Here is a 23,740-nt window from a genome sequence, read left to right as displayed (position 1 = left end):
TATTATGGAACCCTATTTGTTTCATTAATGACACTCACTAAAAGTTGTAATTGTATATTTATTCATATACTTTTTATTGTTTTCCATTTCCTCTAGTTCAGTTCAGTCAGTCATGTCTGACTCTTTGCAACCTTATGGACTGCCCATGTGAAGCTTCCCTGTCCATCACCAACTCCTGGAGCTTGCCTCAAACTCATGTCCATCAAGTCAGTGATGTCATCCAACCATCACATCCACTATTGTCCCCTCTTCTCCTGTCTTCAATCTTTCCCAGCATCAGGGTCTTTTCTAAAGATTCAGTTCTTCTCATCAGATGGCCAAAGTATCAGAGCTTCAGCTTCAGCATCAGTTCTTCCAATGACTTTTCAGGACTTATTTCCTTTAGGATTGACTCGTTTGATCACCTTGCTTTCTATCTCAAGAGTCTTCTTCAGCACCACAACTCAAAAACATCAATTCTTCAGTGCTCAGTTGCTTTATGGTATAACTCTCACATCCATATATGACTACTGGAAAAAACATAGTTTTGACTAGATGGGCCATTGTTGGTAAAGTAACATCTCTGCTTTTTAATATGTTGTCTAGGTTGGCCATAGCTTTTATTCCAGGAAGCAAGTGTCTTTTAATTTCATAGCTGCAGTCACCATCTGCAGTCATTTTGGAGCCCAAGAAAATAAAGTCAGTCACTGTTTCCACTGTTTCCCCATCTATCTGCCATGAAGTTATGGGACCAGATGCCATGATCTTAGTTTTTTGAATGTTGAGCTTTAATCCACAGAACACTATGGATTAAAATAAAGATTTAAATTTTTCCAGAGATAATAGTAAAGAAACAAACAAACAAAAAAAACAGACAGCAGATTGTGTCATTCAGGATATGCCCTGACACACACAACTAGGTCGTGCCATTTTCCTATTAAAAATAATGTCACTAAATATTAACCTCAGACAAGGTTACTTTGGGACCTTGATAAATGAGATAAAATAAGACTGCTTCATAAATTTTTCTAAACAAAGAACAACAAAAAATGGGGTGGGGCACTATAAAACTAATAAGTAATAAAAAATTCTTCTCTTGATCAACATGAATGAGTGCCACTTCTTTAGCAATTATAATGTTAACCCCATTCTAGTCTCTATCCTATAAATAAAATTTATTGATATATGCAATCTTACAAATGATCTCACATTACAGTAGTAGTCAGTATATAATTAACCTCCATTTTGTTAGAATTTCCTCCAAATCACCCAGTCAAAGCCCAATTCATATATTCAGTAATTTTTTTTTTTTTTTTGCGTCTGCTTACTCAGATACCCCATAATTCTCCATGGTGCGTATTTTCCCCCACTGCAATGAGTAATAGATACCACTTGTTCAGCTATAAATAAGTTCCTGGTTGTCTGGCTGAGTAGAATTGAAAGCAGATAGAATACTTTCAAATGAGTAAAAGCTTTACTGAAAGCTAATTCACTGCTACTAACAATGGAATACTTTTCCCAAATTGTTTGGAAAAAAGAAAGTTAATACTTGAGTTCTGACCAAGTAAGAATATGTTTTAACAATAAGAATGGCATAAACACATTTCAAAAAAATAAAACTATAGGATATAGTTTTCTAATTAACATTAAAAGATATTCTAAAGGAAAGTGACCTGGGTAGAAGGTCTGAGATAAAAGGAATCAGAAGCACCTTAAAGGATATCATAAACTTGTGAGATGAAATAAACATTGACTTATAATAGCAATTTTTGATCTTGAAAAGAGAGAATGAGAAAGAAAGACATAAAAGAAATAGCTTACAAGCCGGGAGGTGTTTTTGATGGAGTTTAATTTACACTGGGTTACTTGTTTTTCCAAGAAGAAAGAAAAAGCACTGGATAACTTTAGACTCTAATAACTTAGGTAGGTTTGAGGGATTACTATTAATATCAAGTGCAAGTGTTCTTTTTTGTTTGATGTAGAAGTTCCAGAATTAGATTGTGGTGAGAGGTTGCACATCATTTCTAATGTACTAAAATCCACTGAATTGCACACACTGTAAAATTTTAAAACAGTAATTTGATGAGAACTTATTTTTATTATAAAATAAAAATGTATATCCTAGATTAAAAAATCTACTTTTCAGAAAGATACAAACTACTGATCCTAACTCGAGAAGAAATAGAAAATCTGACCAGATTTATAAATAAAGAGCTTGAATTAGTCATGTAAAATATTCCTACCAATAAAGCCTTGGAGAAGATGGCCTTATTGCTGAATTCTCTCCCCTGGAGAAGGGCATGGCAACCCACTCTAGTATTCTTGCCTGGAGAATCCCTATGGACAGAGGAGCCTGGTGGGCTACAATCCATGGGGTCACAAAGAGTCAGACGTGACTGGGCATCTAAGCACAGCACATCAAAAACTTTAAAAGAATACTACTCATCTGTCACAAAATCTTACGATAAATAGTACAGAATATTTCTTAACTTATTATATGAGTCAAATAATGATTCCAAACCCAGACAAATATATCACAAGAAAACTACAGATAAATATTCCCTATGAAAAATAGGTGCAAAAATTTTCAATGAAATACTCACCAACTGAATCCAGCAGCAAATAAAAAGGATTTTTACCATGATCAAGTTGGACTTATCCCAGGAATGCAAAGTTGGTTTATTATTCAATAAATCAATTAATGGAATTTATCATAATAACAGAATTCAGGAAAAATCATACAATCTATTCAATAGTTGCAGAAAAGCATTTGAGGAAGTCTAGCACGCTTTCATGAAAATAAGACTCAATCAAGTAGGAACAAAAAGTAGCTTCATGTCCCTGATATATGGTATCAACAAAAATTCCACTAGAAACTTTATACTTAATGTCAAAATACTGAATGTTTTCTTCTTAGGTTCAGGAATTAAACAAGACGCTTGCTTTTGCTACTTCCATTCAACACTGTACTGCAGGTTGTAGCCAGAAAAATTAGACAAGAAAATGAAATAAAAACATACAAGTTGAAAAAGAAGAGGTAAAACTATATTTGCAGATAACATGATTTTTATACAGACAAACCTAAAGAATCAACTAAAAATCTATTAATATTAGAACAAGATTGCAAAATACAAGATCATTATACAATAAACTTAATAAATGTAAATATATAATGAAAGTTCTACCTTTCATATTTTTAACAATACAAGGAGAGCTACTGCCACTGTATCCATTCTACATTGCACTGGATGTGCTAACAACTGAAGTAGGCAAAGAAAAAGAAAGGCATGAGAACTGGAAAAAAGGATGATACAGAATTTGTGTTTATAAATTCTATTATAATTAAGACTTTGTCAAGGTTGTTGGATAAAAATCAATGTAAGTATAAATTGAAAAATTGCTAGCAACAAACAAAATATGCAACTTAAAAGAAAGCCTTCAAAATAACATTCAGATGTCAATCATGTACGGGTATCTTTAAAAGTGTAAACCTCTAGAAGGAATTTTTTCTCTTATTAGTAAAAGTCAGATATAACTCAATAGAGAGCTGTATCATATATTTGCCAGGAAATCTCAGTACTATAAAAATGTCAATTGTTTCCCAAATTGATGTATAAATTCCATGAAATAACATATATCTTCCAATAAAACTTCCTTGCAGAAGTGAAAATACTATTCTAAAATTTAACAGGATACGCCATGGGTCAAGAATAGCCAAGTCTTTATCAAAAAAGGAGAACAATATGGAGGATGTGATCTTGCTATATACTAAGACTCATTACAAAACTATAGTAATTAAGACAGTGTGATAATTACACAAAGATAGACCAGTAGGATGGAATACAACTCTATCCAGAAGCATATTCTTACATATATGGACACACGTATGGTGCATTTTGAATACAAACTAGGGGAAAATAATGTATTTTTCAGTAAATGCTTTCAGGGCAATTCATATACACATAAAAAGGACTCCAACATGTAGTCAGACACAGCAATGAAGTGCAGATAGATTAAAATCTCAAATCTGAAAAGTAAAATTTTGAAAAGTTTAGGAGATAAAACATAATTTCGTAATGATCATAAGGCACGCAAGGATTTCTTAAACAAGACACACACACACACACACACACACGTAATACAAAATGTTGCTAGACTCATCATCACTAAAAATTAAGAACATCTGTTCATCACGTTATATCATAAAATGAGTAAAGTACAAGCTCAAGTTTGGTAGAGTTATTGGTAACATATAAAATTAACAAAGGGTTAATATGCAAAACGTGAAAGTAACTTCAACAAAGACAAAAAGACAGCTCTGTAGAAATATTGGCAAAACTATTAGAATCAATGTTTCATAAAAAAGAAAACCCAAATAGCCAATAAACTAGGGAAAATGTACTCAACTTCATAAGTGATCAATCAGTTCAGTTCAGTTGCTCAGTCATGTCCGACTCTTTGCAATCCTGTGGACGGCAGCACACCAGGCCACTCTGTCCATCACCAACTCCTGGAGTTCACTCAAATTCATGTTCATAGAGTTGGTGATACCATCCAACCATCTCATCCTCTGTTGTCCCCTTCTCCCACCTTCAATCTTTCCCAGCATCAGGCTCTTTTCAAATGAGTCAGCTCTTCACATCCATGCCAAAGTATTGGAGTTTCAGCTTCAGTACCAGTCCTTCCAATGAATATTCAGGACTTATTTCCTTTAGGATTAAATCTTCTTGCAGTCCAAGGAACTCTCAAGAGTCTTTACCAGCAACACAGCTCAAAAGCATCAATTCTTTGGTGTTCAGCTTTCTTTATGGTTCAACTCTCACATCCATACATGGCTACTGGAAAAACCATAGCTTTGACTAGACGGACCTTTGATGGCAAAGTAATGCTTTTGAATATGCTGTCTAGATTGGTCAGAACTTTTCTTCCAAGGAGTAAGTGTTCTTTTTATTTCATGGCTGAAGTCACCATCTGCAGTGATTTTGGGGCCCCCAAAAATAAAGTCTGTCACTGTTTCCACTGTTTCCCCATCTATTTGCCATGAAGTGATGGGACCAGATGCCATGATCTTCGTTTTCTGAATGTTGAGTTTTAAGCCAACTTTTTCACTCTCCTCTTTCACTTTCATCAAGAGGCTCTTTAGTTCTTCTTCACTTTCTGTCATAAGGGCGGTTTCATCTGCATATCTGAGGTTAGCATTCACTATCATAGTAATCCAAGTCTATGCCCCAACCATAAATGCCAAAGAAGCTGAAGCTGAATGGTTCTATGAAGAACTACAAGATCTTCTAGAACTAACATTAAAAAAATGATGTTCTTTTCATCATAGGGAATTGGAATGCAAAAGTGGGAAGTCAAGAGTTACCTAGAGTAACAGACAAGTTTGGCCTTGGTGTACAAAATGAGGCAGGGCAAAGGCTAACAGAAATTTGCCAAGAGAACACACTGGTCATAGCAAACACCCTCTTCCAACAACACGAAAGACAACTCTACACATGGACATCACCAGATGGTCAATACCCAAATCTTGATTCCAGCTTGTGCTTCATCCAGCCCAGCATTCCTCATGATGTACTCTGCATATAAGTTAAATAAGTGGGGTGACAATATACAGCCTTGACGTACTTCTTTCCCTATTTGGAACCAGTCTGCTGTTCCATATCCAGTTCTAACTTCTGCTTACTGTCCTACATACAGATACGTGATCAGGCAAATACAAATTCTAAATAACAAAAAATAGCACTGCAGTTCTATTAGACTGGCAAAAACTATGAAGCCAGTCTATATCAGATGCTAACAGGGATGTGCTGCAAAGAGATGTTTCATATAACACTGACTGGCATCTAAGTTGGCACACTGTGAGATAATTGGTTATTAATCTCCCCAAGATATGCAGATCCTATTATCCAGTTATCTCACTAAGAGGAAAATATTTTTAAAACTCTCATATGCACTGGGAAATATATTAGTATCTACATGGTGTCGTTTTTCACAATAAGCAATATGATGATGGAAGAAATTTTCACATATTGAGGTCAGTAAGAGGAAACCATTCTGGCTTATGCATGATTTGACCTGAACAGGCAGGTCAAATTGTGTGCTAAGGCAGCTTGACTTTCATGCTAAGTCATGTCTGACTCTACGACCTTATGGATTTGTAGCCTACCAGGCTCCCCTGTCCATGTAATCCTCCAGGCAAGAATACTGGAATGGGTTGCCATTCCCTTCTCCAGGGGATTTTGCAGACCCAGGGGTTGAACCTGCGTCTCTTAAGTCTTCTGCATTAGCAGGCAGGTTCTTTACCACTAGCTCCACCTAGTGGGAACAAGATAATGCAGCATCCTGATAATGTCCACTTTGAAGTTAAACTACTCCTTTCCTGTGATGCCCTTTCTAGTACTCTTTGGAAGATAAGATTCCTTTCCCAAATGCCAACGTAATGCTAACTCATTGTGTTCATGCTAATCTATTTCTTCTGAAATCTTAAAAAAATATATCCCTGTCATGCTTGATGTCCTTTGCTCTGAAAAAATATAAAATTTTCCTGAAAACCATGTTTCTCTGGAACATTTTCTCAGTTATTTGAGAGGTTGTTTTCTGGGCTATAGACTTTGATAAGATCTTAGATAAAACTGAACTTGCAACTCTCTAATGAATTTTTCTTCCAGTCAACAATGAAATAATCCAAGTATTTGTTAGTAGTATAACTGGCAAACAGAACATTATAGAGCAACGAAAAGAGAAGAACTGAAACTGTGTGGAATATGGGTGAATTTCACAAGCATAATGCTAAGCAAAGTAAGACAAACACAGAACAGTGTATAATGTATGATCCGCATTATAAACATTTCAAAGATAGAAAAAATAATCTAGGTTATATAGTGATACCTACATAGATGATTAAACTATAATGAAAGAAAGCATATTATTATTATGAAAATTGGGCTTCTTGTTTTCTCTAAGTAGGAGAGAAGCTTATTTAGTTGAGTGAGGGTGAATGTGAAGCTTTTGAAGTACTGGCAATATTCTGTTTCTTGACCAGAATATGGTTATATCAGTTTTCACTTTATAAATATTAAGTTGAACATATAGGTTGTATGCCCTCTTTTGTACAGTATTCTTGCTTGGAAATTCCCATGGATGGAAGAGCCTGGTAGGCTATAGTCCATGGGGTCACAAAGAGTCAGACCCGACTGAGTGACTTCACTTTCTTTTCCTTTTAGAAACTGCAACTCTACTTATTCTTGTGTACTCTTGACCACATTGTTATTATCTCCTAATTTTTATCCACCAGTTATCTGCCTACCCACTCACTCACTCACTATGTTTTTAGTCCCTCAAGTGGTACCTTATGATTTTCAAATATGATAATGTCTCTTCAGCTTTAAAACAATATGAACAACAGCTACAATAGTAACAATAATAAATATTATTGTTTCTGATTTTGGTTATTTCTCCAAATCATGCTATACTACTATCTCTATTTACTACAGTTTTGTTTATATGTTCACTGATCTCTTGAAAGTATTTTTTTTCAAAGATAACCAATGATAGAAAAAAACAAATTCCATGGCTTTTTTAGTGTCTTTAAAAATCAGCATTTTATTCATTTGTGTACATATACATACATGCATGCGTGTGTGCATGCTAAGTCACTTCAGTCATGTCCTCTGTATGGCTCCTCTGTCCATGGGATTCTCTAGGCAAGAATACTGGAGTGGGTTTCCATGACCTCATTCATGGGATTTTCTTGACCCAGGGGACTGAACCCGCATCTCCTACATCTCCTGCATTGTCAGGTGAGTTCTCTACTACCAGCACCACCTGGGAAGCCCATACACATACACACATAAATACAAATATATATATATATATATATATTGACTTACCTGGTGGCATTACATCTTTACATACTAAATATTTCTAAAAAGGCATGATGTAAAGAAATCTAATTCATTTTTATTCAAGTCAGTGTGCATTAAACTGATTAGATTCTTGTACAAACATGCAGCAGAGACCCATTAATATCCCAGTGCATTTCAGAAATACTAATCTAAGAGTTATCCTATCTGCAAGTGAATATAAATTTTTGGTTATTAAATATAATTCATTGTAAATAAGCATGTACTTAATTATTGGTATTCAATCAGGATTGTGTAATGCTGAGATGCACGGTAGTAATTGCGCAACATAAGAACAAAGTACAAACTGTGTTTAGTACTGCCTATTATATAGGGAGCAGAGTAAAAATGAAGCAGTTAATAAGCCCTTAATATCAATAGTATGTGCATTCAATAACATCTTATTAGAATATTAGGTAAATCACAAAATGTCCGTCACTCTGGTAGCTTGGAATGGTAGTTACCACCCATGCCCAGGATAAAGCTTGCTTATGAGTGTGTTAGTCACTCAGTTGTGTCCGACTCTTTGCAACCCCTCTTTGCAACCTGCCAGGCTTCTCTGTCCATGGAATTCTCCAGACAAGAACACTGGAGTGGGTTGCCATTTCCTTCTTCAGTTGCCATTCCCTTCTTCAAAACTTGCTTATTTTATGTCCATCAGACATTAGTCTTTACTGAATCATATGTGTCCCCTTTCAAAAAAAAAAAAGGATTTCAATATACCTTCACATCTCCTGCATACCTTGGACAAGTTAAATAGCCTCTCAGAGATTCATTTTCATCATCTGAAATGTGAGAATAATAAGAGATCATATCTCAAAATATTGTTTTAAAGATTTACTTTTGTAATACACATAATACACATTATGTCATAAAATAGTTCTGGACCTCTAAGTAAGTGCTGAGTGAATGTTAGCTAAAACTAACAGCAGTAGCAGAACCTTCAATAGGTAACTAATTCCATGGCCCATTCCTAATTTCTATAAACTGGGGATAATCTGAGTTATGGAGTAAGAGTGAATGACACAATATTAACATAACATTAACATTAATATTAACATAATATAACATTAATATTAACATAACATTAACATATTAACATTAATATAACTTTGATATTTCCCCAGACTAAATGATCCTACAATATTGTTTCCTAATTTGCAACCATGATCTTGTCACTCCCTACCTCATGATATGGCCTCCCATCTCTTTCAAACTAAATGACAAACTTCTTTGGTTTATCACAGCATTCTATGTGATACAGACTCTGCCTCAAATCTAAATTTCACCCTTAGGTATCACCATTTTTCTACTTAAACCCTCTTCTATAGGCATTTTTTTCTGATAAGTGCTTTCCAGATGTCTCTTATGTGTGTTTATTGCTTTTTTGCTTTTGTTAATAAACTTCTTATATCTCATACATTTTCTTTAACTGACATAGTCCCACTCCTTACGGATTCCACAGCAATTAGTAAAATGTTCTTTATTGTGCACCATCCATTTATTCTTTCATTCAACAAATATTGATATACAATACTATGTGAGAATTCTGCTGTAAACACTAGAGACACTCTTCATAAAGTAAAAACTCAAATGGGAAATATAGTCATTTACAAATCACTACAAGTGTGATGCATGTTTAAAAGAAAGGGAAACATTAGCTATAAAAATGTATAACAAAGGAGCTAACACACTAGCAATAAAATTTTTCCTGCAAGAAGCCGTATTTTAGCAGAGTGAGTTGGAGTAAAAGTTCCAAAGGATTTAGCAAAATGGAGCTGGTATTGGGGGTGGGAGTGGAGAGTTGAGATCTTCTAGCCAGAGAGAACCACATATATGAAGGCTGTAAGTCAAAAAGAGTAAAACATTTGTTAGACTAAAAGATATTCAGTATGGCTATAATATGATGTGATGAAGGAGAAATATTGGGCACTAATAGAAAATATGGGCTTCCCTGGTGGCTCAGTGGGTAAAGAATCTGCTTACAATGTGGAACACCTGGGTTCGAACTCTGGGATGGGAAGATTCTCTGCAGAAGGGCATGAAAATCCACTCCAATAATCTTGCCTGGAGAATTCCATGGACAGAGGAGCTAGAGACTGTCCCTGTGGTTGAAAAGAGTTGAACTGACTAAGCAACCAAGCACAGCACACACAGCACAAGAGAAAATATAATATGTGCAGGGGCTTCCCTCATAGCTCAGTTGGTAAAAAATCTGCCTGCAGTGCAGGAGACCACAGTTCAATTCCTGGGTCAGGAAGATCTGCTGGAGAAGGGATAGGTTGCCCACTCCAGTATTCTTGGGCTTCCTTTGGGGCTTAGCTGGTAAAGAATCTGCCTGCAATGTGGGAGACCTGGGTTCAATCCCTGGGTTAGGAAGATCCCCTGGAGAAGGGAAAGCTACCCACTCCGGTATTCTAGTCCATGGGGTCACAAAGAGTCAGACACGACTGAGCGACTTTCAACTTTCACTTTTCACTTTCACTGAAACAAAAGAGACATTTTGTCATAATAATTGTGTTAGGTTTGCTGTGTGTTAAAATAGTGTATATTAGATTATGAAGTATGCCAGTTATCTTTGTTTCTGAAAACTTTCAGTGAAAAATCACACACACACACACACATATATATATAAATTATATACATATACATATATATGTATATAATTCTCATTTGAAATTCTGTAACATACAGATAATTCATCTCCTTGGACTTTACAAAATTTTTTACAAATTATGCCTTTGTTCATGGAATTTCAGGTTTCATATATTAAATATAAAGAATGTGACCAGATTTAGACACTAAGTTTTTGTTTGTTTGCTTGTTTGTTTTGTTTTAGAAATATCTATGTAAGGATTTTAATAGGTTTACTGTGTTTTTGTACTTGTTGAAAACTAGTTCAACTAGTCTAATTCTACTAGTTGAAATGCATATAAGTTTAAATCCTACAGAGTTTAAATGAATAAAATAATTATCAGAAATTCAGCTAGAAAAACACAGTCTTAGGGATATTCGCAGGATTATTGGATAATTAAAAAATAATTCCACTTTCTTTTTTTTTGAAGCTTTTTTATTTTTTTATATTTTTTTAAATTTTATTTTATTTTTAAACTTTACATAATTGTATTAGTTTTGCCAAATATCAAAATGAATCCGCCACAGGTATACATCTGTTCCCCATCCTGAACCCTCCTCCCTTCTCCCTCCCCGTACCATCCCTCTGGGTCGTCCCAGTCCACTTTCTTATAAATAGAATTCTTTTTTCTAGTATTCATGGGACAATGTACTGCCCCTCCCCTTCACCTCCACCAGCTCCTCAGCCCAGCCACTCCTGCTTCCCCTGCCTACTATCTAAGTCCTCACACTGAATGCCACTTCCTCCATAAAGACTTCTTGCTTACTCCCTTCTTAGAATTGTTTTTTTTTAATTGAAGTGTAGTTGATTTACAGTTTTGTGTTAGACTCTAGTTTACAGCAAAGTGATTCAGTTATATATATTCTTTTTCAGATTCTTTTCCATTATAGGTTATCACAGGATATTCCCTGTAGGATTAAAATCCTTAGTGGGATTTTATTTTTAACTTAAGCACTTTATTTTAAAGGTCTTGAATGTTTCAGCTATAGGAAATATTGCATAATTTAATTGTTTGATCATTTGTGTATAAGAAACATTTTGTCACAAGCCTCGGTTATATTTGTTTTATAGCATTCCATGTTAATTGTTCAAAGAGCATATTTTTCCTTGTGAGAGTTCAGTCTTCAGTTATGGCCATTTGCTTATGATCCATGGCCTTGCCTTAACTGACATTAATTGATTTCCGTTTTTTTTAAATAAGGCAAAAAAGAAATTCAATAGAAAGTAATGTCAAACAATATAATTTGTGTGGAAGTTGATTCCTTGTTTGTGACTTGTAAGATAGTTAAGATGGTTTTATGTGATCAGTTTGTAGAATAGTGATTTTCTGAGAGAAGGAAATATTCAATCCATAGTCCCAAAGACCAAACAGAAATGACCCTATAAGGGCAAACGTGTTTTTATCCAAACAATACAAAATTCTTTCAAAATGCAGAGGGAAAGGACTGCAAGTTTTTCTTGCTTTGCTTTATAAACCAAATCACTCACTTAGAATTTCCATATACACTTTTAACAAGTTGCCTATGATTTGCCAGCAAAATTCTTAAAGATATAGCTGCCTCTTCAATTATACAGATATCCATTGTATTTGACTTGTATTTGAGAAGAAACCATCTTTATATTTAAACAACCTGAAATAGCTCTTAAAATTTTATTTCTATTCTAACTAATAAAATAGGATAAAGGCAGAAGGTGAAAATATTTTTATATGTAGAGTAAAAGACAATAATCTTTCCTACTAGAGGTTCTTTAATAGTACTTGAGATATGACTGCATTGCACTGATTGAATGCCAGAGGGTTTTTTTTTTTTGGTAATATCACATTATATTTTGAAGTCTTATTTACTGAGGCATAACTTATATTGAGTAAAATTCATCCTTTTTAGTATGCAGTTTTATGAACTTGAAAAATGCATATGACATGCAAAGTCAAGATACCGAAGCTTCATCAAGGAGAGCAATTCCATCCTATACCTTTCTAGTCAACCCTTCCCAACATGCCAGCCTCTGACAACCACTGATAATGTTCTATCCTCACAGTTTTACCTTTTACAAAAATGCTATATAAATTGTATTTATAATATGTAGCTTTCTGAGTCAGACTCTTTCACTTAGTATAAGGCATTTGAGAGTTCTATGTGATGTTTGTGTATAATTAATTCTTTCCTTTTTTATTGAGAATCTTTCTATCATGTGAAGTTATCACTGTTTATATAGTCATCAGTTGATGCAGTTACAAGTGTTTCCACTTTTAACTGATTGATACTAAAGCTGCTACAAATATTCACATACAAGTTTTTGTATGAACATAAGTTTTTACATCTCTTGGGCAAATACCTAGAAGTGAGATTGTAAGCATAGGTAATGTATGTATTACATTATGTAAAATATGCATATATAACAATATAAGAAACTGCCAATCAGTTTTCCAAACTGACTATATCATTTTTTCATTCCCATTAGGAAAGAGAGACTTCTAGTTGTTCCATGTCTTTACAGTTTGGTATTCAGACTTTTATTAGACATTCTAATAGGTTTGGAATGATATCTCATTGTGATTTAATTTGCATTTTCCTAACTGGGGCTTCCCAGTTACCACTAATGGTAAACAACCCACTTGCCAATGCAGGAGACACAAGAGACACAAGTCGTAAAACATAAGAAAGGCATGGCAACCTACTCCAGTATTCTTGCCTGGGGAATCCCCATGAACAGAGGAACCTGGCAGGCTACAGTCCAGACACAACTAGAGTCAGACACAACTGAAGTGACTTAGCATGCACACAATGATTAATTGTGCTGCATACCTTTCATGTGGCAATTTGCTATCCATATACTTTACCTGGTGAAGTGCCTATCCAAATTTTTACACATTTTTTATTGGCTTTTCAAAAAATTATTATCTGTTGAGAGTTCTTTTCTGTTCTGTTAATTCTTTGTCTAATATGTGAATTGCAAATATTCCCTTTTACACTTTTGTATAAGTAAAAAAAAAGAAGTTTTAATGTTGATCAAAGATTATGTTTTAACTAAGAAAATTTTGCCAAGTCAGGCCCTCAAATGTTTTTACCTGTGTGTGTTAACATGTTTGGTAACCAGGATCCATTTTTGTGGTAAATTTTGTATATGATGTGAGGTGTGTGTCTAGCTTTAGTTGCATTTCTTTTTTTGACTAGAGATATTTACTAATATTTGTCATTTTAGTGAAAACACTATTCTATGTTGATCAAATTGTTTTTGTATCTTTTTAATACATATATGTGTGAATTTATTTTTTGGCTTTCTGATCTCTTCCACTGATATATGCATTAATCATTTGTTCAATACCACATTGTCTTGATTACTGTAGATTTATGTTACCTAAAATCAGGTAGTATGAGCCCTTAATCTTTGTTTTGTTTTGGCCATTTTACTTTCTCTGTTTTTCCATACAATTTTTGAATCAAATGTGATTCAACTAAATTTTCTACTTAGAATTTGATAAGAATTGCATAACATCTAGACATCACTATTGAGTATTTTCCATGAAAATGCTATACTTGTATTTATATAAATTTTTGAAAATCTGTGTCTTGTAGATTTCACCATACATAATTTGAACATAATTTTTTAAAATCTATACCTAGAATTTTGTTTTTTTGTTTTTATGTGTTAGTTTAATGGCACTTTTATTTTAGTTTTATTGAGTTATAATTAGCATATAATATATTGTATAAGTTTAAAGTGTAAAATATAATTTGATACTTGTATACATTATGAAGTGTTTCCTAGAATAATTTTAGTTTAATGTCCATCATCTTGTACATTATAAATACTTTTTTCTTGTCAGGAGATGTACTGTCAATTTTCAAATATGCAGTATAGTACTGTTAACTGTAGTCAACATGATGCACAGTACATACCCAGAATTTGTTAATCTTATAATGGGATTCTTGTATCTTTCTCCTACACCCCAGCCTCTGGCAAATACCTCATATGTTTTCTGTTTCTGTGAATTTGTTTTTTTAAGATTCCACATATAAGTGAGCTCATATAGTACTTGTCTTCCTCTATAATGCCCTTGTGCTTCATCTGTATTGCTGCAAATAATTTCCTTCTTTTTTGTATATATATACATATATATGTATGTATGTATCATATGTATACATGATATATGTGTATATATATGTGTGTATCATATGTATACATGATATATATATGTATGTGCATATACATATATAGTCACATTTTCCTTATCCATTCATTTCTCAGTGAACATTTGTTTTCATGTCTTAACTATTGCAAATAATATTACAGTAAATATGGGAGTGCAAATATCTCTTCAATATAGCTCTTTTATTTCCTTCATATACCCAGAAGTAGAATTGATAGATCTTATAGCAGTTCTACTTGTAAAATTTTAAATCCTCCATACTATTTTCTATAGTGGCTGCATCAATTTACATTCCTACCAACAAGGCACAAGGGTTTACTGTTCTCCACATCCTCTCCAGCAATTGCTTTCTCTTGTCATTTTGATAATAGTCATCCTAACAATTGTGAGCTAATATCTTATTGTGTATTGTGACTTTGATTAATATTTCTCTCATGATTAGTGATTTTGAACACTATTTCATATGCCTATTGATTATTTGAATATTTTCTTTGAAAAAGTTTCTACCCAGGTCCTTTGGGCAGATTATTTTTGTTTGTTTGCTTTTTTATTTTTTGTTCTTTTTGTCTGTGGTTGGAAAATATAAATACTTTCTCCAATTTTGTAGGTCATCTTTACATTTTGTATATTGCTTTTTGATATATAGAAGGTTTTTGATAGGATACAGTTTTGTTGAATTTTGTTTTTATTGCTTGTGTCATATCCAAAAAATTGTTCCCATGACCAATGTCAAGGAGCTTTCTTCTTATACTTTTCTTCTAAGAGTTTTATAGTGTCAGGTCTTACACTATAAATTTTAAGTTAACCCTTGTGTTATAAGAAAGGGGCCTAGTTTCATTCTTTTGCATGTGAATATCCACTTTTCCCAACACTATTTATTGAAGAGACTGTATTTTTTCTCCATGGAGTGGTTTCAGCTCCCTGTTAAATATTAGCTGACTACATATATATTGCTGGGTTCCCAGTTTTCTTCTATTGGTTAATCTATCAGATTTCATGCAGTACTGTACCATTTTGATTGCTATAGCTTTGTAATATAGTTTGAAATAAGGAAGTGTGATGCCTCCAACTTTCTTATCCCTCAGGATTATTTGGTTATTCAGGGTTTTTCTGTGATTCCAAACACATTTTAAGGATGTTTTTCTACTTCTGTAAAAGATCCCATTGGAATCTTGATAAAGATTGCAATGAATCTATAGATGGTCCTGGGTAATATGCACATTTTAAATGTATTAATTCTTTAATCCATGAAAATGGGATATCACTTCATTTATTTGTGTCTTCTAAGATTTCAACCCTGAAGAGTTTTCACTGTACAGATCTTTATCTTCTCATTTAAATTTCTTTCTAAATATTTCATTCTTTTTGATGCTATTGTAAACAAAATGGGTCTTTTTTAAATTTTTTTGCAGATAATTTGGTGTGAGTGTATTGAAATGTCACTGATTTTTGTAAGTTGATTTTGTATCCTGAAACTTCATTTAATTTGTTGATTACATTTAATAGCTTTTTGGTAGACTTTCTATATATTTAGTCATATAATCTGCAGAGATTTTACTTCTTCCTTCTTAATTTGGATGACTTTCATTTCTTTTTCTTGCCTAATTTCCCTGGCTAGGCTTTCAAATACTATGTTGAATATAAGTGATGAATATAAGCATCTTTGTATTGTTCTTGATATTAGAGAAAAAATTTCAACTTTTCACTATCGAGCATAATGTTAGCTATGGGCTTGTCTAAGTAAATAATCACAACTTTGGTTAAGCAACACAATTTATTTCTTCTGTTCCCATCTATTTTATTTATCCTTATTGAACTGGATAAGACTTCCAGTACAATGTTGAGTAGGAATGATGAAAATAGGCATTCTTGTACTATATCCAAAAGGGGGAAAACTTTCCATTTTTGAACATTAAATTTGATGTTAGTTACAAGTTTTTGTAGATGCCTTTATCACCTTAAAGATCTTTCTTTGTATTTTGCTTCCTGAAACTTATATCATGAATGCATTTGAACTTTTTCAAGTGATTTTCCTAAACCAATTGTGTGGAGCTCTTGGTTTTATGTTTAATCCATTGATATGCTGATTTATATTAATTGATTTTTAACAAATATATTGAGGTATAGTTTATGAATCACAAAATCTATTTTCTAGTGTACAGTTTAATGATTTTAAGTAATTTTTCCAAGTGGTGTGACCATCATCCTATATCTGCTTTAAAACATTTTCATGCTCATAAATCATGCCTTACATATATATGTAACCAGGTGGTGGATGCGGTGGAGGCAGAGGGACACCAGGCAACACAGGTGGCTGGATCCCTGGAGACAGGGGCATCACAGTGGGGTTGCCTTGCATGTGAGGGGCTCCTGGAGAAGCTGTGGCAGCTGGATGTTGCTGTTTCCATGAAAGAATGGACCGTGGGACAGTGCTGGTGGTGGTAGTCCTTGTATTTTGCCACCCTGGCAAGGGGGTTCTGAAAGCCATACTGCTGCTGGATGGAGGGGGTGTCAGAAGCTGCAGCTGGTGTTGGCATGGGGTAAGAGGACCAGAGAGATGCAACAGCAGTGGGCAGTGTCATCATATATTTTCCTTGATGCAGGCAATAGACCCCAGAGTCCACAAGTGTACTTTCCAGGTATCATCTGAATTTTACTCTGAGCTAACTAAGGGTCACCAGCCTCCACACTTCATACACACTGTGGTAATGTTGTGGGTCTCCAAGCTCTGCCAGGGTCTAAAGATTCTGTTATCATCTTCGCAAAGTGTCCTGTTCAAGCGAGCCTGCTCTCGAAGCTGCACCTTCTGTAGATCATTCTGGTCCTCAGGGATATCTATATCTTGCTTCAGGATGTTTCTTCTCCACTGCTATTTTCACATTCTCCATGGTATTGGCAGTCACCAGGGTGTGAAGGGACTCATCTTCTCCTGGCAGCATATGGCTATCTTTAATCCTTACTTTCCCTTCTTTCACAGAGCCTTTCCCTGCAATCAAGATCTTGGCATTACATTCCTTCTCTGTGTTCTTCAAGGTATTCCTTCTGGGCCCACTTAGGAGCCACACAAAGCTGATTTCTGGATACTCATATTGTGGGATCATTACTTTATTGCACACACATGTTGCTGGAGGTTTTTAATCTGTAAGAGGCTTGAAATCAGGGTTGAGGGAAGGCATTTTGGCAACGATGTTATTTTGTTCCTCCTCAAGCTTCTTATGGGTATGGAAGTCACGAGTGTTAAGCCTCTTTCCCCTCACAATTGTAGATGGGCTCTGGGGAAGGGGACGTGTCCCCCAGGTTAGAGGAGATGCCCAGGTCTCGTGTGCGCAGTTTACAAGTCAGGGCTTCTAGCTGCAGTTGCACTATATAAGATTTTTCTTGTTCCCAAGTAAGTACAGGGGGGATAAATGTAGGCATTCCTGGAATCACAGTCTTGTGATTGTGTGTTCCATTGTGTCTTGGTTCCTGAAGCCCCTCTTCCACTTCTTACTGGGGAAGCCCAGCGGTGGCTTCTGAACTTTGTGAATCTTCTGAAGAGAGCCTGTGGAGCCCACCACCTGGATTGGGCCAGGCCTAGGCAAGAGGTTGGAATTTGTGGCCTCTAATTGGTGGAGATTTAGCCCTTCTGATGGGTGTTGGGACTGGACTGACCTTTAGGCCAGGCGAGGAAATGGCACTGAACCTGAAGAGCTGGGAGGTGCTGCAGGGTGCACTTCATTTTTTACTGCAGATGCCAATTTAAAATTAATCCCTATTTTCATTCATCTGTGAATTTGACTTGTCTGGATATTTCAAATTAATGTAATCATGTAGCATATGGTCTGTTGTATCTGGCTTCTTTCACTTAGTATAATGTTCCCAAGGTTCATCCATGTTGCAGTTTGAATCAGTACTTCATTTCCTTTCATGTCTGTGTAACATTCAATTGGACCCATATAACACATTTGCTTATTCATTCATCAGTTGGTAAATGTGAATATTTTTTCACCTTTTAGCTATTATGATAAATGTTGCTACAAACATTGATATATAAGTGTTTTCATGAACACATGTTTTTTATTTATCTTGGCTATATACCTAGGAGCAAACTTTCTGAGTTATATGGTTATGATATGTTTAGCTTTTTGAGAAACTGCAAAATTGTTTTCTGCATAACAACTCTACATTGCCACCAAAAAATTTATGAGGGTTTCATCTTTGCCAACATGTGTTAGTGCTTCTCTTTTTGATTGCAACCATCCAAATGGTTGTGAAGAAGTATCTCATTGTGATTTGTAGTGTTATTTCCCAAATAATTAATGGCATTGTCTTTTCATGTGCTTATTGGCCATTTGTTTATTTTGTTTTGATAAATGTCTGTTCAAATCCTTTGTCCTTTTTAAAACTGAGTTGCTTTTTATTAGTTGTGAATTTTTTTAACATATTCTAGATACTAGACTTTTGTTAGACATGTGGTTTGAAAATTTGTTCTCTCATTTTTTCAGTTGTATTTTTGCTTTACCGTGTTCTTTGCAGCATGAAAGTTTTAAATTTTTATTGAAGTTGATTTATGTAAAAGTTTTAAATTTTGATTAAGACAAATTTATTGTTTCCTTTGTTGCTTGTATTTTAGATGTCATATCTAAGAGTACACTGCTCTATCCAAAGTCACAAAAACCCATAAGGTTGTTTTCTAGCAGTTGTCTATTTTCAGGACTCACATTTAGGTTTTGATCCATTTTAAAGTGAGTTTTGTGTAAGGTATAAAGTGTCAGCACCGTTTGCTGAAAAAGATGATCCCTCCCCCACACCTCCACTGAACTGATTTTAATCAATTGGATTTAAACATGAGGGCTGGATTTTTGAAATTTTATTCCTTTATAGCTTCATCCTTTAGCCTCGTTGTTATTATTTTTGTTGTACAAGTTACATGTTCATACATTATAAGCCCTTCAACATAGTTGTATTAACATAACTATGACTTTAAGGATTACATTTTAATTCAGACATGAGAAGAAAATAATTATGAATGAAAATACATTTATGCTATCTTTTATAGTTACCTATTAATATATAACTACCTTCAGTTGTGTTCTATACTTCTTCACATGAATTGGAATTACTGTCTTGTGTCCTTTAATTTCAGCCTGAGATATTCACTTTAGTTTTCCTGTGGGCTGGGCAGATCTGCTAAGAATGTTTTCTCTCAGCTTTTATTCATACATTATTCTTTTTTAATTTCTGATATACAGTCATACTAGACATAGAATACTTGGTTCACAATCCTTTTTTCTTTCAGCTCTTTCAATATGTCAATCTTGAGTATGCTTGAATGTGATGTTTAGAGGTGTGATTATCTTTTAGTTTATCATAGTTGAAACTTGTTTCCTGGATGTGTGAATAAATATAAATGTTTTTCATCAAATTTAGGAATTTTTCAGACATCACTTCTTAAAATATTTTCCTGTCCCTTTGATTTATCTTCTAGAACTCTCATTACCCATAAGTTGACACATAAACATTGTCTTGCATTTCTCTGAGTCTCATTCTTTCTTATTCCTAGTTGTTTCTGATGTTGAACTCCTTTCGTGAATTTTTCATTACAATTATTGTTCATTTCAACTCTAGAATGAAATTTTTAAACATTTTCTATATCTTTATTGATATTCTGCATTTGATGAGATGCTATTCCTATTTTATGAGAAGTATATCTAGCGTTCATAGCTAACACTGTAAAAACTGAAGGGTTTCAAGGTAACTATGGAGCTAGAGTTGCATCCAGTCCCATCCATTCATGGCAAATAGATGGGGAAACAATGGAAACAGTGAGAGACTTTATTTCTTGGGCTCCAAAATCACTGCAGGTGGTGACTGCAGACATGAAATTAAAAGATGCTAGCTCCTTGGAAGGAAAGCTATGACAAACCTAGAGAGCACATTAAAAAGCAGACATTACTTTACCAACAAAGGTCAGTCTAGTTAAAGCCACGGTTTTTCCAGTAGTCATGTATGGATGTAAGAATTGGACTATAAAGAAAGCTGAACACCAAAGAATCAATGTTTTTGAACTCGTGTTGGAGAAGATGTTTGAGAGTCCCTTGGACAGCAAGGAGATAAAACCAGTCAATCTTAAAGGAAATCGGTCCTGAATATTCATTGTAAGGACTGATGCTGAAGCTGAAACTCCAATACTTTGGGCATCTTATGTGAAGAACTGACTCATTGGGAAAGACCTTAATGCTGGGAAAGATTGAAGGCAGGAAGAGAAGGGGACAACAGAGGATGAAACGGTTGGATGGCATCACGAACTCAACAGACATGAGTTTGAGCAAGCTCTGGGAGTTGGTGATGAACAGGGAAGCCTGGTGTCCTGCAGTCCATGGGGTCACAAATAGACATGACTTAGAGACTGAACTGAACTGATAGAGCTATACAAGGGGATGAGAAGAGATTAAGTAAAAATATTACAGAACTTGCTTTTCTTAGCAAGGTTCAACAGTTTTTCTTCAATACACTTGAAACTGTTGCATTTGGTTAATTTAAAGAATTTTCAAAAAGCTGATTTCACAATGCTAGTATTTTCATTGCTTTTAGGGAAGAGTGGATACACAGACTTCCTTATTCTCCCTTTTAGGAGATATCTCATACAGTTTGATATTTGAATGTTGAACTAACTTTGTATTCCAGGGATAAACTTCAGTTCATCTTAAGTTATCATCCTATTTCGGCATTAATAATGTGACTTCATTTGTTGTGTATTTCTGTGTCTGTATTAGTGAAATATATTTGCTTATAACTTTGATTTAATGCTTTTGTTTAGTTATAGTCTAAGGGAAGAGGCAAGGGTCAGCAGTGGCCTGCCACAGGGACAGGAGCTCTGGTTGTAGCAGACCTGGGTGACACAGCATGTGGTATAAATCCTCTTGGAGGAGGTTGCCATGAGCCCTACCAAAGAGCCACCATAAAGTTCTAGGACCCACAACAGATTTCCAAACCTGGGGATACAGGAAAGGGACTAAGAACCCCCAGTGAATTTGACTTTGGAGGTCAGTGGGATTTGATTACAGAACTTCCACGGGACTGTGGATAAAGAATCTTGGAGAGCACAAATAAAACCTTGTGCACACCAGGAGCCAGGAGAAAGGAGCAGTGTCCCAAGAGACTGAGTCAGGCTTGCCTGTGAGTGTCCAGGAGTCTCAGGTGGAGGCATGGGTCACAGTTTGGCCTCAGGCCAAATAATAGAGAAGGAACAAAGCCCCACCCATCAACAGAAAATTGGATTAAAGATTTACAGAGCCCCCCCCCTCCCCGCCACCATCAGAACAAGACCCAAGTTCCACCACAGTCATTATCTCTCATCAGGAAGCTTCCATAAACCTCTTAAGCTTATTCATCAGAGGGCAGACAGAATGAAAACCACAATCACAGAAAACTAAACGAACTGTTCACATGGACCACAGCCTTGTCTAACTCAATGAAACTATGAGCGATGCTGTGTAGGGCCACCCAAGATGAACAGGTCATGATGGAGAGTTCTGACAAAACATGGTCCACTGGAGAAGGGAAGGGCAAACCACTTCAGTATTTTTGCCTTGAGAACACCATAAACAGTATGAAAAGGCAAAAAGATATGACACTGAAAGATGAACTCCCCAGGTGAGTAGGCGCCCAATATGCTACTGGAGATCAGTGGAGAAATAACTCCAGAAAGAATGAAGAGACGGAGCCAAAGTGAAAACAACACCCAGTTGTGGATGTGACGAACTCCCCAGGTGAGTAGGCGCCCAATATGCTACTGGAGATCTGTGGAGAAATAACTCCAGAAAGAATGAAGAGACGGAGCCAAAGTGAAAACAACACCCAGTTGTGGATGTGACGAACTCCCCAGGTGAGTAGGCGCCCAATATGCTACCGGAGATCAGTGGAGAAATAACTCCAGAAAGAATGAACAGACGGAGCCAAAGTGAAAACAACACCCAGTTGTGGATGTGACAGTGATGGAAGTAAAGTCCAATAATGTAAAAAACATTATTGCATAGGAACCTGGAATGTTAGCTCCGTGAATTGGTAAATTGGAAGTGGCCAAACAGGAAATGGCAAGAGTGAACATCAACACTTTAGGAATCAGTGATTTAAAATGGACTGGAATGGATGAATTCAACTCAGATAACCATTATGTCTACTACTGTGGGCAAGAATCCCTTAGAAGAAATTGAGTAGCCTTCATAGTCAACAAAAGCACTACTTGGCTGCAATCTCAAAACTGACAGAATGATTTCTGTTCATTTCCAAAGCAAAGCATTCACTATCATAGTAATCCAAGTCTATGCCCCAACCATAAATGCCAAAGAAGCTGAAGCTGAATGGTTCTATGAAGAACTACAAGATCTTCTAGAACTAACATTTAAAAAAAAAAAGATGTTCTTTTCATCATAGGGAATTGGAATGCAAAAGTGGGAAGTCAAGAGTTACCTAGAGTAACAGACAAGTTTGGCCTTGGTGTACAAAATGAGGCAGGGCAAAGGCTAACAGAAATTTGCCAAGAGAACACACTGGTCATAGCAAACACCCTCTTCCAACAACACGAAAGACAACTCTACACATGGACATCACCAGATGGTCAATACCCAAATCAGATTGATTATATTATTTGCAGCCAAAGATGGACAAGCTCAATGCACTCAGCAAAAACAAGGTTGGGAGCTGACTGTGGCTCAGATCATGAACTCCTTATTGCAAAATTTAGAGTTAAATTGAAGAAAGTACAGAAAACCACTAGAACATTCAGGTATGACCTAAATCGAATCCCTTAAGATTATATAGTGGAAGTGATAAATATATTCAAGGGATTGGATATCATAGACAGAGTGCCTGAAGAACTATGGGTGGAGGTTTGTGACATTGTACAGGAGGCAGGGATCAAGATCATCCCCAAGAAAAACAAATACAAAAAGGCAAAGTGGTTGTCTGAGGAGACCTTGAAAATATCTGAGAAAAGAAGAGAAGTTAAAGGCAAAGGAGAAAAGGTATACCCATGTGAATAGAGTTCCAAAGAATAGCAAGGAGAGATAAGAAAGCCTTTGACAGTGATCA

The 23,740-nt window shown here is 35.3% G+C and overlaps 1 pseudogene; it reads right to left on the bottom strand.

Annotated features, from left to right (window-relative positions):
• Positions 1 to 17,342: 17,342 nt before the first annotated feature.
• Positions 17,343 to 20,264, bottom strand: LOC138986482 (splicing factor 1 pseudogene; annotated as a pseudogene).
• Between the last annotated feature and the right edge of the window lie 3,476 nt (positions 20,265 to 23,740).

This window comes from Bos mutus, chromosome X (assembly GCF_027580195.1).
Source record: "Bos mutus isolate GX-2022 chromosome X, NWIPB_WYAK_1.1, whole genome shotgun sequence".
NCBI classification, from domain to species: Eukaryota; Metazoa; Chordata; class Mammalia; order Artiodactyla; family Bovidae; genus Bos; species Bos mutus.
This window is presented reverse-complemented; position numbering and strand designations above follow the sequence as displayed.